Raw genomic sequence first — 16,789 nt, 5'->3', positions numbered from 1 at the left:
TTTATAATCACCCAGTTACGTTGTGACGTTTGATAGCACACAAGGTGTTCCTCCGATATTCGGGAGTTGCATAATCTCATAGTCTGAGGAACATGTATAAGTCATGAAGAAAGCAGTAGCAACAAACTATACGATCAAGTGCTAAGCTAACGGAATGGGTCAAGGCAATCACATCATTCTCTAATGATGTGATCCCGTTAATCAAATGACAACTCATGTCAATGGATAGGAAACTTAACCATCTTTGATCAACGAGCTAGTCAAGTAGTAGCATACTAGTGACACTCTGTTTGTCTATGTATTCACACATGTACTAAGTTTCCGGTTAATACAATTCTAGCATGAATAATAAACATTTATCATGAAATAAGGAAATAAATAATAACTTTATAATTGCCTCTAGGGCATATTTCCTTCAGTCTCCCACTTGCACTAGAGTCAATAATCTAGTTCACATCGCCATGTGATTTAACACCAATAGTTCACATCACCATGTGATTAACACCCATAGTTCACATCGTCATGTGACCAATACTCAAAGGGTTTACTAGAGTCAATAATCTAGTTCACATCACTATATGATTAACACCCATAGAGTACTAAGGTGTGATCATGTTTTGCTTGTGAGAGAAGTTTAATCAACGGGTCTGCCACATTCAGGGCCGTATGTATTTTGCAAATATTCTATGTCTACAATGCTCTGCATGGATCTACTCTAGCTAAATGCTCCCACTTTCAATATGTATCCAGATCGAGACTCAGAGTCATCCAGATCGGTGTCAAAGCTTCCATCAACGTAACTCTTTAAGATGAACTCTTTATCTGCTCCATAACCGAGAAATATTTCCTTAGTCCTCTAAGGATAATTTTGATCGTTGTCCAGTGATCTACTCCTAGATCACTATTGTACTCCCTTGCCAAACACAGGGCAGGGTATACAATAGGTCTGGTAGATAGCATGGCATACTTTATAGAACCTATGGCTGATGCATAGGGAATGACTTTCATTCTCTCTCTATCTTCTGCTGTGGTCGGGTTTTGAGTCTTACTCAACTTCACACCTAGCAACACAGGCAAGAACTCCTTTCTTTGACTGTTCCATTTTAAACTATTTCAAAATCTTGTCAAGGTATGTACTCATTGAAAAAACTTATCAAGCGTCTTGATTTATCTCTACAGATCTTGATGCTTAATATGTAAGCAGCTTCACCGAGGTCTTTCTTTTGAAAAACTCTTTTCAAATACTCCTTTATTCTTTCCAGAAAATTTTACATTATTTCCGATCAACAATATGTCATTCACATATACTTATCAGAAAGGATGTAGTGCTCTCACTCACTTTTTGTAAATACAGGCTTCACCGCAAGTCTGTATAAAACTATATGCTTTGATCAACTCATCAAAGCGTATATTCCAACTCCGAGATGCTTGCACTAGTCCATAGATGGATCGCTGGAGCTTGCACATTTTCTTAGCACCTTTAGGATTGGAAAAACCTTCTTGTTGTATCATATACAACTCTTCTTTAAGAAATCCATTAAGGAATGAAGTTTTGACATCCATTTGCTAGATTTCATCAAATGTGGCAATTGCTAACATGATTCGGACAGACTTAAGCATTGCTACGAATGAGAAAATCTCATCGTAGTCAATACCTTGAACTTTTCGAAAACCTTTTTGCGATAATTTGAGCTTTGTAGATAGTAACACTACTATCAGCGTCCGTCTTCCTCTTGAAGATCCATTTATTCTCAATGGCTTGCCAATCATCGGGCAAGTCAACCAAAGTCCATACTTTATTCTCATACATGGATCCCATCACAGATTTCATGGCCTTAAACCATTTTGCGGAATCTGGGCTCATCATCGCTTCCTCATAGTTCGTAGGTTCGTTATAGTCTATGACTTCGAGAACAGGATTACCGTACAACTCTGGTGCGGATCTCACTCTGGTTAACCTACGAGGTTCGGTAGTAACTTGATCTGAAGTTACATGATCATCATCATTATCTTCCTCACTAATTGGTGTAGGAGTCACAAGAACAGATTTCTGTGATGAACTACTTTCCAATAATGGAGCAGGTACAGTTACCTCATCAAGTTCTACTTTCCTCCCACTCACTTCTTTCGAGAGAAACTCCTTCTCTAGAAAGGATCCATTCTTAGCAACGAATGTCTTGCCTTCGGATCTATGATAGAAGGTGTACCCAACTGTCTCCTTTGGGTATCCTATGAGGACACATTTCTCCTATTTGGGTTTGAGCTTATCAGGATGAAACTTTTTCACATAAGCATCGCAATCCCAAACTTTAAGAAACGACAACCTTGGTTTCTTGCCAAACCACAGTTCAGATGGTGTCATCTCAACGGATTTAGATGGTGCCCTATTTAACGTGAATGCAGCTGTCTCTAAAGCATAACCCCAAAACAATAGTGGTAAATCGGTAAGAGACATCATAGATTGCACCATATCTAATAAAGTACGGTTACGATATTCGGACACACCATTACGCTGTGGTGTTCCAGGTGGCGTGAGTTGCGAAACTATTCCGCATTGTTTCAAATGAAGACCAAACTCGTAACTCAAATATTCTCCTCCACGATCAGATCGTAGAAACTTTATTTTCTTGTTACAATGATTTTCCACTTCACTCTGAAATTATATGAACTTTTCAAATGTTTCAGACTTATATTTCATCAAGTAGATATACCCATATCTGCTCAAATCATCTGTGAAGGCCAGAAAATAACGATACCCGCCGTGAGCCTCAACACTCACCGGATCGCATACATTAGTATGTATTATTTCCAATAAGTCAATTGCTCGCTCCATTGTTCCGGAGAACGGAGTCTTAGTCATCTTTCCCATAAGGCATGGTTTGCAGGCATCAAGTGATTCATAATCAAGTGATTCCAAAATCCCATCAGCATGGAGTTTCTTCATGTGCTTTACACCAATATGACCTAAATGGCAGTGCCACAAATAAGGTGCACTATCATTATTAACTTTGCATCTTTTGGCTTCAATATTATGAATATGTGTATCACTACGATCGAGATCCAACAAACCATTTTCATTGGGTGTATGACCTTAGAAGGTTTTATTCATGTAAACAGAACAACAATTATTCTCTAACTTTAAATGAATAACCGTATTGCAATAAAGATGATCAAATCATATTCATGCTCAACGCAAACACCAAATAACACTTATTTAGGTTCAACACTAATCCCGAAAGTATAGGGAGTGTGCGATGATGATCATATCAATCTTGGAACTACTTCCAACACACATCGTCACCTCGCCCTTAACTAGTTTCTGTTCATTCTGCAACTCCCGTTTCGAGTTACTACTCTTAGCAACTGAATCAGTATAAATGCCGAGGGGTTGTTATAAACACTAGTAAAGTACACAACAATAACATGTATATCCAATATTTCTTTGTTCACTTTGCCATCCTTCTGATCCGCCAAGTATATAGGGCAGTTCCACTTCTAGTGACCATTTCCTTTGCAGTAGAAGCACTCAATTTCAGGCTTGGGTCTAGCTTTGGGCTTCTTCACGGGAGTGACAACTTGTTTGTCATTCTTTCTTGAAGTTCCCTTTCTATTCCTTTGCCCTTTTCTTGAAACTAGTGGTCTTGTAAACCATCAAGATTTGATGCTCTTTCCTGATTTCTACCTTCGCCGATTTCAGCATCGCGAAGAGCTCGGGAATTACTTTAGTCATCCCTTGCATATTATAGTTCATCACGAAGTTCTAGTAACTTGGTGATAGTGACTAGAGAACTTTGTCAATTACTATCGTATGTGGAAGATTAACTCCCACTTGATTCAAGCAATTGTAGTACCCAGACAATCTGAGCACATGCTCACTGATTGAGCTATTCTCCTCCATCTTGTAGGCAAAGTACTTGTCAAAGGTCTCATACCTTTCGACATGGGAATGAGTCTGAAATACTAATTTCAACTCTTGGAACATCTCATATGTTCCATGGTGTTTCAAAAAACGTCTTTGAAGCCCCGATTCTAAGCCGTAAAGCATGGTGCACTAAACTATCAAGTAGTCATCATATCGAGCTTGTCAAACGTTCATAACGTCTGCATTTGCTCCTGCAATCGGTCTGTCACCTAGCGGTGCATCAAGGACATAATTCTTCTGTGCAGCAATGAGGATAATCCTCAGATCACGGATCCAATCCGCATTATTGCTACTAACATCTTTCAACTTAGTTTTCTCTAGGAACATATCAAAAATAAAACAGGGGAGCTAAACGCGAGCTATTGATCTACAACATAGATATGCTAATACTACCAGGACTAAGTTCATGATAAATTAAAGTTCAATTAATCATATTACTTAAGAACTCCCACTTAGATCAAAATCCCTCTAATCATCCAAGTGATCACGTGATCCATATCAACTAAACCATGTCCGATCATCACGTGAGATGGAGTAGTTTTCAATGGTGAACATCACTATGTTGATCATATCTTCTATATGATTCACGCTCGACCTTTCGGTCTCCAGTGTTCCAAGGACATATCTGCATATGCTAGGCTCGTCAAGTTTAACCTGAGTATTCCGCGTGTGCAAAACTGGCTTGCACCCGTTGTATGTGAGCGTAGAGCTTATCACACCCGATCATCACGTGGTGTCTCAGCACAAAGAACCTTCGCAATGGTGCATACTCAGGGAGAACACTTATACCTTGAAATTTAGTGAGCGATCATCTTATAATGCTACCATTGATCTAAGCAAAATAAGATGCATAAAAGATAAACATCACATGTAATCAATATAAGTGATATGATATGTCCATCATCATTTTGTGCCTTTGATCTCCATCTCCAAAGCACCGTCATGATCACCATCGTCACCGGCGCGACACCTTGATCTCCATCGTAGCATCGTTGTCGTCTCACCAACTATTGCTTCTACGACTATCGCTACCGCTTAGTGATAAATTAAAGCAATTACATGGCGATTGCATTTCACACAATAAAGCGACAACCATATGGCTCCTGCCAGTTGCCGATAACTCGGTTACAAAACATGATCATCTCATACAATAAAATTTAGCATCATGTCTTGACCATATCACATCACAACATGCCCTGCAGAAACAAGTTAGACGTCCTCTACTTTGTGTTTAAGTTTTACTTGGCTACTACAGGCTGAGCAAGAACCGTTCTTACCTACGCATCAAAACCACAACGATATTTCGTCAAGTATGTGCTGTTTTAACCTTCTCAAGGACCGGGCGTAGCCACACTCGATTCAACTAAAGTTGGAGAAACTAACACCCGTCAGCCACCTGTGTGCGAAGCACGTCGGTAGAACCAGTCTCGCGTAAGCGTACACGTAATGTCGGTCCGGGCCGCTTCATCCAAAAATACCGCCGAATCAAAGTATGACATGCTGGTAAGCAGTATGACTTGTATCACCCACAACTCACTTGTGTTCTACTCGTGCATATAACATCTACGCATAAACCTGGCTCTGTTGGGGAATGTAGTAATTTCAAAAACATTTCTACGCACACGCAAGATCATGGTGATGCATAGCAACGAGAGGGGAGAGCGTCGTCCACGTACCCTCGTAGACCGTAAGCGGAAGCGTTATGACAACGCGGTTGATGTAGTCGTACGTCTTCACGATCGATCGATCCTAGTACCGAACGTACGGCACCTCCGCGATCTGCACACGTTCAGCTCGGTGACGTCCCACGAACTCACGATCCAATAGAGCTTCGAGGGAGAGTTCCGTCAGCACGACGGCGTGATGACGGTGATGATGAAGTTACCGATGCAGGGCTTCGCCTAAGCACCGCTACGATATGACCGAGGTGGAATATGGTGGAGGGGGGCACCGCACACGGCTTGGAACAATCAACTTGTGTGTCTATGGGGAACGTAGTAATTTCAAAAAAAATCCTACGCACACGCAAGATCATGGTGATGCATAACAACGAGAGGGGAGAGTGTCGTCCACGTACCCACGTAGACCGTAAGCGGAAGTGTTATGAGAACGCGGTTGATGTAGTCGTACGTCTTCACGATCCGACCGATGAAGTACCAAACACACGGCACCTCCGAGTTCAGCACACGTTCAGCTCGGTGACGTCCCACGAACTCCGATCCAGCAGAGCTTCGAGGGAGAGTTCTGTCAGTACGACGGCGTGATGATGGTGATGATGATGCTACCGAAACAGGGCTTCGCCTAAGCACCGCTACGATATGACCGAGGTGGATTATGGTGGAGGGGGGCACCGCACACGGCTAAAAGATCAACTGATCAACTTGTCTGTCCATGGGGTGCCCCTTGCCTTGGTATATAAAGGAGAAGAGGAGGGGAGGCCGGCCGGCCCTAGAGGCGCGCCCAAGTTTGGAGTCCTACTAGGACTCCAAGTCCTAGTAGGAGTCCACCAAGAGGAAGGGAGGGAGAAGGAAGGAGAGGGAGGAAAGGAGGAAAGGGGGGCCGCCCCCTAGTCCAATTCGGTTTGGGCTAGGGGGGGCCGCGCACCCTGCCATGTCCTGCCTCCTCTCTTCCACCACTTGTCCCATGAGGCCCAATACTTCTTCCCCCGTATTCCCGTAACTCCCGGTACTCCGAAAAAATACCCGAATCACTCGGAACCTTTCCGATGTCCGAATATAGTCGTCCAATATATCGATCTTTACGTCTCGACCATTTCGAGACTCCTCGTCATGTCCCAGATCTCATCCGGGACTCTGAACTACCTTCGGTACATCAAAACACATAAACTCATAATATCGATCGTCACCGAATGTTAAGCGTGCGGACCCTACGGGTTCGAGAACTATGTAGACATGACCGAGACACGTCTCCGGTCAATAACCAATAGCGGAACCTGAATGCTTATATTGGCTCCCACATATTCTACGAAGATCTTTATCGGTCAAACCGCATAACAACATACGTTGTTCCTTTGTCATCGGTATGTTACTTGCCCGAGATTCGATCGTCGGTATCTCAATACCTAGTTCAATCTCGTTACCGGCAAGTATCTTTACTCGTTCTGTAATACATCATCCCGCAACTAACTCATTAGTTACAATGCTTGCAAGGCTTATAGTGATGTGCATTACCGAGAGGGCCCAGAGATACCTCTCCGACAATCGGAGTGACAAATCTTAATCTCGATCTATGCCAACTCAACAAGTACCATCGAAGACACCTGTAGAGCATCTTTATAATCACCCAGTTACGTTCTGACGTTTGATAGCACACAAGGTGTTCCTCCGGTATTCAGGGAGTTGCATAATCTCATAGTCTGAGGAACATGTATAAGTCATGAAGAAAGCAGTAGCAACAAACTATACGATCAAGTGCTAAGCTAACGGAATGGGTCAAGTCAATCACATCATTCTCTAATGATGTGATCCCGTTAACCAAATGACAACTCATGTCAATGGCTAGGAAACTTAACCATCTTTGATCAACGAGCTAGTCAAGTAGAGGCATACTAGTGACACTCTGTTTGTCTATGTATTCACACATGTACTAAGTTTCTGGTTAATACAATTCTAGCATGAATAATAAACATTTATCATGAAATAAGGAAATAAATAATAATTTTATTATTGCCTCTAGGGCATATTTCTTTCAAATAGTACAATGAAAAAGTATGAGCACCGACAACTGGCATGAGTGTGTGAACATGAATGTAATGTCGATGAGAGATACGTACTCCCCCAAGCTTAGGCTTTTGGCCTAAGTTGGTATATGCCCATGGATGAAAGTTGTAGTTGGGGTTGTACTGAGATGCAGCAGCTATTGCCTCATGAGCTGCAGCTTGGAGGCAAGCTGCCTCCGTCCTCCTCTCATGCTCGTTCGCCTCCTCCCTGGTTATAATATATCTCCCTTTTGCCTGAAAGTCAAAGAAACTAGGAGCAGGGAGAGCAACATGGACAGTGCGACGTCTGTCAAAGATTAGTCGGTATTGGAGGAACTGTTCATTCCTCTCAACAAACTGATGACGAACCATGGCATTATAATCTAAATGAGCAGGAGGCAATTCCATATCATTTTCATGTATGGGTATCTCAAGATAATTAGCTAAACAGGTTGCGTAAATTCCACCAAACCAATCTCCACTAATACTGTTATTATGCAACCTACGTGCAACAATGGCCCCCAAGTTATATTGTTTATCTCCTAACACAGCACTCTTGCGAACACTAAGATCAGGAACACACATGTGACATGCCTCTTCCTCGCCGTTAATGCATCAACCTATAAAGAGAGCAAAATAATGTATAGCAGGAAAGTGAATGCTCCCTATGGTAGCTTGTGTTATTTCTCTAGATTCCCCCACAGTGATACTAGCAAGAAAATCCTTAAACTCAGATTTACGAGGATCACTAGCACTACCCCACTGCGGGAGTTTACAAGCAGCATCAAAATCTTCTAAGTCCATGGTATAAGATTTACCATAGAGATCAAATAGGACAGTGTGAGAATTGCGTGAAGATGTAAATTTAAACCTTCTCACAAAGGAATCAGTTAGGTGGTAATATTGAGGGCACTTATCTAACATGAAGCCCTCGAGTTCAGCATTACGCACATATGCGTCAAATTCCTCCTTAATTCCTGCTTGGACCATGAAATTTTCTGAAGGCCATTCACAAGGCCGCACTTGAGCTTCTCTTGGTAGTTCATGGTCCGGCTCATGTATTGCGGGCCTGGGTCCTTGCTTCCTTGAAGAACCACCTTGGTACATTCTCCTAAGCATATCTCTTCCTCTGAAAAATTTCTGAAATTTTTAGTGACTCAAAATAAAAGTGAACCAAACTCAACAAAATTGATAGCAACTACTCCCACAAGTGCCTAGAGACTATATCATGCATTAGAACTACTTGGGACCATGTAAATTCGACATGCAAGCTCAAGAACAGGGTCACCTAAGCAGCAAAAATTTGCAATGAATAAAGCACTAGAACAAAAACTAATTGGACCATTGGAGGAGTCACATACCAAAGAACAATCCCCAAAGTAGTTTTGTGAGTGGAGCTTTGAGCAAGGAGATCGAAAATGGCAGCAAGATGAGCTAGAACTCGTGCTTGAGCTGGTTGGTGATTTTTTCTGGAGGAAGACGAAGTGTGTGGGTGCTGGAATAAGTGGAGGGGGGCCACGTGGAGCCCACGAGGCAGGGGGCGCGCGCGCGCCCTGGACCCTCGTGGCCAGGTGCTGGCTCCCCCTGATGTCTTCTCAGTGCCAGATATTCTTAAATATTCTAGAAAAAATCATATTTCAATTTCAGGGCATTTGGAGAACTTTTATTTTCGGGGTATTTTTTATTGTACGGATAATTCAGAAAACAGACAAAAAATACTATTTTTGCTTTATTTAATCTAAATAAAAGAAAGTAAAAGGAGGGTATAGAGAGTTGTGCTTTCTAACTTCATCCATCTCATGCTCATCAAAAGGAATCCACTAACAAGGTTGATCAACTCTTGTTAACAAACTCATTCCGAATCGCATGAAACCGGAGAATTTTCGAATAACACTAAGCTACCTCAACGGGGATATGCACATCCCCAACAATAAGAATATCATATTTCTTCTTGACAGTAGGAAGAGGAAATTCAAAACCTCCAATAGTAATTGTTGGAATTTTTCCAATAGAATTGATATGTTGGACTTGAGGTTGTTTCCTCGGAAAGTGTACCGTATGCTCATTACCATTAACATGAAAAGTGACATTGCCTTTGTTGTAATCAATAACAGCCCCTGCAGTATTGAAAAAGGGTCTACCAAGGATAATCGACACACTATCGTCCTCGGGAATATCAAGAATAACAAAGTCCGTTAAGATAGTAACGTTTGCAACCACAACAGGCACATCCTCACAAATACCGACAGGTATAGCGGTTGATTTATCAGCCATTTGCAAAGATATTCCAGTAGGTGTCAACTTATTCAAATCAAGTCTATGATATAAAGAGAGAGGCATAACACTAACACCGGCTCCAAGATCACATAAAGCAGTTTTAACATAGTTTCTTTTAATGGAGCATGGTATAGTTGGTATTCCTGGATCTCCAAGTTTCTTTGGTATTCCACCCTTAAAAGTATAATTAACAAGCATGGTGGAAATTTCAGCTTCCGGTATCTTTCTTTTATTTAACAATTTCTTTCATATACCTAGCATAAGGATTCATTTTAAGCATATCAGTCAAATGCATACGCAAAAAGATAGGTCTAATCATTTCAGCAAAGTGCTCAGAATCCTCATCATCCTTTTTCTTGGATGGTTTAGGAGGAAAAGGCATGGGTTTCTGAACCCATGGTTCTCTTTCTTTACCATGCTTCCTAGCAACGAAGTCTCTCTTATCATAACGTTGATTCTTTGATTGTGGGTTATCAAGATCAACAGCAGGTTCAATCTCTACCTCATTGTCATTGCTCGGTTGAGCATCAACATGAACATCATTATTAACATTATCACTAGGTTCATGTTCATTACCAGATTGTGTTTCAGCATCAGAAATAGAAATATCATTGGGATTCTCAGGTGTGTCAATAACAGGTTCACTAGAAGCATGCAAAGTCCTATCATTTTTCTTTTTCTTCCTCTTAGAAGGACTAGGTGCATCACCATTAGTTCTCTAAGAATCTTGCTCAATTCTCTTAGGGTGGCCCTCAGGATACAAAGGTTCCTGAGTCATTTTACCCTCTCTAGTCATAACTCTAACAACATTATCATTTTTCTTATTATTTAATTCATTGAGCAAATCATTTTGAGCTTTAAGCACTTGTTCTACTTGAGTGGTAACCATAGAAGCATGTTTACTAATGAGTTTAAGTTCACCTTTAACTCTAGACATATAATCACTCAAGTGTTCAATCATACAAGCATTTCGTTTCAATTTTCTATCAACATAAGCATTGAAGTTTTCTTGTTTAACAATAAAATTATCAAACTCATCTAAGCATTGGCTAGCAGACTTATAACGAGGAATATCACCTTCATCAAATCTATAGAGAGAATTTACCTTTACTACCTGTGTCGGGTTATCAAGACCATGTATTTCTTCAATAGGCGGTAAATTCTTAACATCTTCAGCTTTAATACCTTTTTCTTTCATAGATTTCTTTGCCTCTCGCATATCTTCAGATCTGAGAAATAGAATACCCCTTTTTCGGAGTTGGCTTAGGAGTTGGTTCAGGAAGTGTCCAATTATTTTCATTAGTCAACATATTATTCCATAGCAATTCAGCTTGATCAACTGTTCTTTCCCTGAAAACACAACCAACACAACTATCCAGGTGGTCTCTAGAAGCATCGGTTAGTCCATTATAAAAGATACCAAATATTTCATTTTTCTTGAGAGGATGATCAGGCAAAGCATTAAGTAATCGGAGAAGCCTCCCCCAAGCTTGTGGGAGACTCTCTTCTTCAATTTGCACAAAATTATATATTTCCCTTAAAGCAGCTTGTTTCTTATGAGCGGGGAAATATTTAGCAGAGAAGTAATAAATCATATCCTGGGGACTACGCACACAACCAGGATCAAGAGAATTAAACCATGTTTTAGCATCACCCTTTAATTAGAATGGAAATAATTTAAGGATATAGCAGTAATGAGTTTTCTCATCATTAGTGAATAGGGTAGCTATATCATTTAATTTAGTAAGATGTGCCACAACAGTTTCAGATTCATAGCCAAAGAAAGGATCAGATTCAACCAAAGTAATTTATCTCAGGATCGACAGAGAAATCATAATCCTTATCGGAAATATAGATAGGTGAAGTAGCAAAAGCAGGGTCATATTTCATTCTAGCATTCAAAGATTTTTCTTTCAGCTTAGCTAATAATTTCTTAAGATCATATCTATCATTGCAAGCAAGAAAGTCTCTAGCAGTTTATTCATCCATAACATAGCCCTCAGGCACAACGGGCAATTCATATCTAGAGGGAGAATCTTCATCATGACTTTCATCAATATTATTAGTTTCAATAATTTCATTCTCTCTAACCCTAGCAAGTTGTTCATCAAGAAATTCAACTAGTGGCACAGTAGTATCAAGCATAGAAGTAGTTTCATCATAAGTATCATGCAAAGTAGAAGTGGCATCATCAATAACATGCAACATATCAGAATTAATAGCAGAAGCAGGTTTAGGTGTCGCAAGTTTACTCAAAACCGAACATAGGGTGACACAGAACTAGCTCCAGTTCATCAATGTAATGTAGGCATGTATTCCGAATATAGTCATACGTGCTTATGCAAAAGAACTTGCATGACATCTTTTGTCCTACCCTCCCGTGGCAGCGGGGTCCTATCGGAAAAGGGATATTAAGGCCTCCTTTTAATAGAGTACCGGACGAAAGCATTAACACTTAGTGAATACATGAACTCCTCAAACTACGGTCATCACCGGTAAGTATCACAATTATTGTCACTTCGGGGTTAACGGATCATAACAAATAATAGGTGACTATACTTGCAAGATAGGATCAAGAACTCACATATATTCATGAAAATATAATAGATTCAGATCTGAAATCATGGCACTCGGGCCCTAGTGACAAGCATTAAGCATAGCAAAGTCATAGCAACATCAATCTCAGAACATAGTGGATACTAGGGATCAAACCCTAACAAAACTAACTCGATTACATGATAAATCTCATCCAACCCATCACCGTCCAGCAAGCCTATGATGGAATTACTCACGCACGGCGGTGAGCATCATGAAATTGGTGATGGAGGAAGGTTGATGATGATGACGGCGACGGATTCCCCTCTCCGGAGCCCCGAACGGACTCCAGATCAGCCCTCCCGAGAGAGATTAGGGCTTGGCGGCGGCTCCGTATCGTAAAACGCGATGAATCCTTCTCTCTGATTTTTTTTCTCCCCGAACGTGAATATATAGAGTTGGAGTTGAGGTTGGTGGAGCTCCAGGGGGCCCACGAGGCAGGGGGCACGCTCAGTGGGGTAGGCGTGCCCCCACCCTCGTGGAGAGGGTGTGGGCCCCCTAGTCTTGATTCTTTCGCCGGTATTTTTTATATATTCCAAAAATATTCTCCGTGAAGTTTCAGGTCATTCTGAGAACTTTTATTTCTGCACAAAAATAACACCATGGCAGTTCTGCTGAAAACAGCGTCAGTCCGGGTTAGTTCCATTCAAATCATGCAAGTTAGAGTCCAAAACAAGGGCAAAAGTGTTTGGAAAAGTAGATACGATGGAGACGTATCATTGAGAGGTTCCTGCATCATCGAGGCGGTGGTGCCGGAGACCTCGTCGAGGGCAGACTTGTCTTCGTTCAAGCTCACGACATGGACGGCGGAGCCGGACCTGATCCCTTCACGCAAGTGGTTGGTGGTGCCGGAGCCGTCGGATCAGAGGGATTTGTTCGAGCCGAAGGTGCTTCAGCACAAAGTGCTCATTCATCTGGACTTGGTGTCTACGTTTGAGGAGCCATGGTTTCTGGGAGCGTCATCAGACAGTGGGCAGAGCGGCTTGCCAGATCAGGAGCTAGACAGAGGTGGCGGTCCAAGCACCCTGAAGGAAATATGCCCTAGAGGCAATAATAAAGTTGTTATTTATATTTCCTTATATCATGATAAATGTTTATTATTCATGCTAGAATTGTATTAACCGGAAACTTAGTACATGTGTGAATAATAAAGTCTACATAGTTCTCGAACCCGTAGGGTCCGCACGCTTAACGTTCGGTGACGATCGATATTATGAGTTTATGTGTTTTGATGTACCGAAGGTAGTTCAGAGTCCCGGATGAGATCTGGGACATGACGAGGAGTCTCGAAATGGTCGAGACGTAAAGATTGATATATTGGATGACTATATTCGGACATCGGAAAGGTTCCGGGTGAAATCAGGATTTTACGGGAGTACCGGGAGGTTACCGAACCCCCCGGTAAGTGTATGGGCCTTATTGGGCCATAGTGGAGAGAGAGAGAGGAGACCAGGGCAGGCCGCGCGCCCCCTCTCCCTCTGGTCCGAATTGGACTAGGAAGGGGGCGGTGCCCCCCTTTCCTTCCTCCCTCTCTCCCCCTTCCTTCTCTCCTAGTCCAACTAGGGAAGGGGCGAATCCTACTCTCGGTGGGAGTAGGACTCCTCCAGGGCGCACCATAGAGGGCCGACCCTCCCCCTCCTCCACTCCTTTATATACGGGGGAGGGGGGCACCCAATAGACACAGAAGTTGATTGTTCCAAGCCGTGTGCGGTGCCCCCCTCCACCATATTCCACCTCGATCATATCGTAGCGGTGCTTAGGCGAAGCCCTGCATCGGTAACTTTAATATCACCGTCATCACGCCGTCGTGCTGACGGAACTCTCCCTCGAAGCTCTACTGGATCGTGAGTTCGTGGGACGTCACCGAGCTGAACGTGTGCAGATCACGGAGGTGCCGTACGTTCGGTACTAGGATCGATCGATCGTGAAGACGTACGACTACATCAACCGCGTTGTCATAACGCTTCCGCTTACGGTCTACGAGGGTAGGTGGACGACGCTCTCCCCTCTCGTTGCTATGCATCACCATGATCTTGCGTGTGCGTAGGAATGTTTTTGAAATTACTACGTTCCCCAACAGTGGCATCTGAGCCAGGTTTATGCGTAGATGTTATATGCACGAGTAGAACACAAGTGAGTTGTGGGTGATACAAGTCATACTGCTTACCAGCATGTCATACTTTGATTCGGCGGTATTGTTGGATGAAGCGGCCCGGACCGACATTACGCGTACGCTTACGCGAGATTGGTTCTACTGACGTGCTTCGCACACAGGTGGCTGGCGAGTGTCAGTTTCTCCAACTTTAGTCGAATCGAGTGTGGCTACGCCGGGTCCTTGTTGAAGGTTAAAACAGCACATACTTGATGAAATATCGTTGTGGTTTTGATGCGTAGGTAAGAACGGTTCTTGCTTAGCCCGTAGCAGCCACGTAAAACTTACAACAACAAAGTAGAGGACGTCTAACTTGTTTTTGCAGGGCATGCTGTGATGTTATATGGTCAAGACATGATGCTAAATTTTATTGTATGAGATGATCATGTTTCGTAACAGAGTTATCGGCAACTGGCAGGAGCCATATGGTTGTCGCTTTATTGTATGAAATGCAATCGCCATGTAATTGCTTTACTTTATCACTAAGCGGTAATGATAGTCGTAGAAGAAATAGTTGGCGAGACGACAACGATGCTACGATGGAGATCAAGGTGTCGCGTTGGTGACGATGGTGATCAGGGTGCTTTGGAGATGGAGATCAAAGGCACAAGATGATGATGGCCATATCATATCACTTATATTAATTGCATGTGATGTTTATCTTTTATGCATCTTATTTTGCTTAGATCGACGGTAGCATTATAAGATGATCTCTCACTAAATTTCAAGGTATAAGTGTTCTCCCTGAGTATGCACCATTGCGAAAGTTCGTCGTGCCGAGACACCACGTGATGATCGGGTGTGATAAGCTCTACGTTCACATACAACGGGTGCAAGCCAGTTTTGCACACGCAGAATACTCGGGTTAAACTTGACGAGCCTAGCATATGCAGATATGGCCTCGGAACACTGAGACCGAAAGGTCGAGCGTGAATCATATAGTAGATATGATCAACATAGTGATGTTCACCATTAAAAACTACTCCATCTGACGTGATGATCGGACATGGTTTAGTTGATTTGGATCACGTGATCACTTAGATGATTAGAGGGATGTCTATCTAAATGGGAGTTCTTATGTAATTTGATTAATTGAACTTTAATTTATCATGAACTTAGTACGTGATAGTATTTTGCATGTCTATGCTGTTGTAGATAGATGGCCCGTGTTGTTGTTCTATTGAATTTTAATGCGTTCCTTGAGAAAGCAAAGTTGAAAGATGATGGTAGCAATTAGACAGACTGGGTCCGTAACTTGAGGATTATCGTCATTGCTGCACAGAAGAATTACGTCCTGGAAGCACCGCTAGGTGCCAAACCCGCTGCAGGAGCAACGCCAGATGTTATGAACGTCTGGCAGAGCAAAGCTGATGACTACTCGATAGTTCAGTGTGCCATGCTTTACGGCTTAGAACCGGGACTTCAACGACGTTTTGAACGTCATGGAGCATATGAAATGTTCCAGGAGTTGAAGTTAATATTTCAAGCAAATGCCCGGATTGAGAGATATGAAGTCTCCAATAAGTTCTACAGCTGCAAGATGGAGGAAAATAGTTCTGTCAGTGAACATGTACTCAAAATGTCTGGGTATGACAATCACTTGATTCAATTGGGAGTTAATCTTCCGGATGATAGTGTCATTGATAGAATTCTTTAATCACTGCCACCAAGCTACAAGAGCTTCGTGATGAACTATAATATGCAAGGGATGGATAAGACAATTCCCGAGCTCTTCGCGATGCTAAAGGCTGCGGAGGTAGAAATCAAGAAGGAGCATCAAGTGTTGATGGTCAACAAGACCACCGGTTTCAAGAAAAAGGGTAAAGGGAAGAAGGGGAACTTCAAGAAGAACGGCAAGCAAGTTGCTGCTCAAGTGAAGAAACCCAAGTCTGGACCTAAGCCTGAGACTGAGTGCTTCTACTGCAAAGGGACTGGTCACTGGAAGCGGAACTGCCCCAAGTATTTGGCGGATAAGAAGGATGGCAAGGTGAACAAAGGTATATGTGATATACATGTTATTGATGTGTACCTTACTAATGCTCGCAGTAGCTCCTGGGTATTTGATACTGGTTCTGTTGCTAATATTTGCAACTCGAAACAGGGACTACGGATTAAGCGAAGATTG

This window comes from Triticum aestivum, chromosome 5D, assembly GCF_018294505.1.
Source record: "Triticum aestivum cultivar Chinese Spring chromosome 5D, IWGSC CS RefSeq v2.1, whole genome shotgun sequence".
NCBI lineage: Eukaryota > Viridiplantae > Streptophyta > Magnoliopsida > Poales > Poaceae > Triticum > Triticum aestivum.
Note: the sequence above shows the minus strand (reverse complement) of the source record.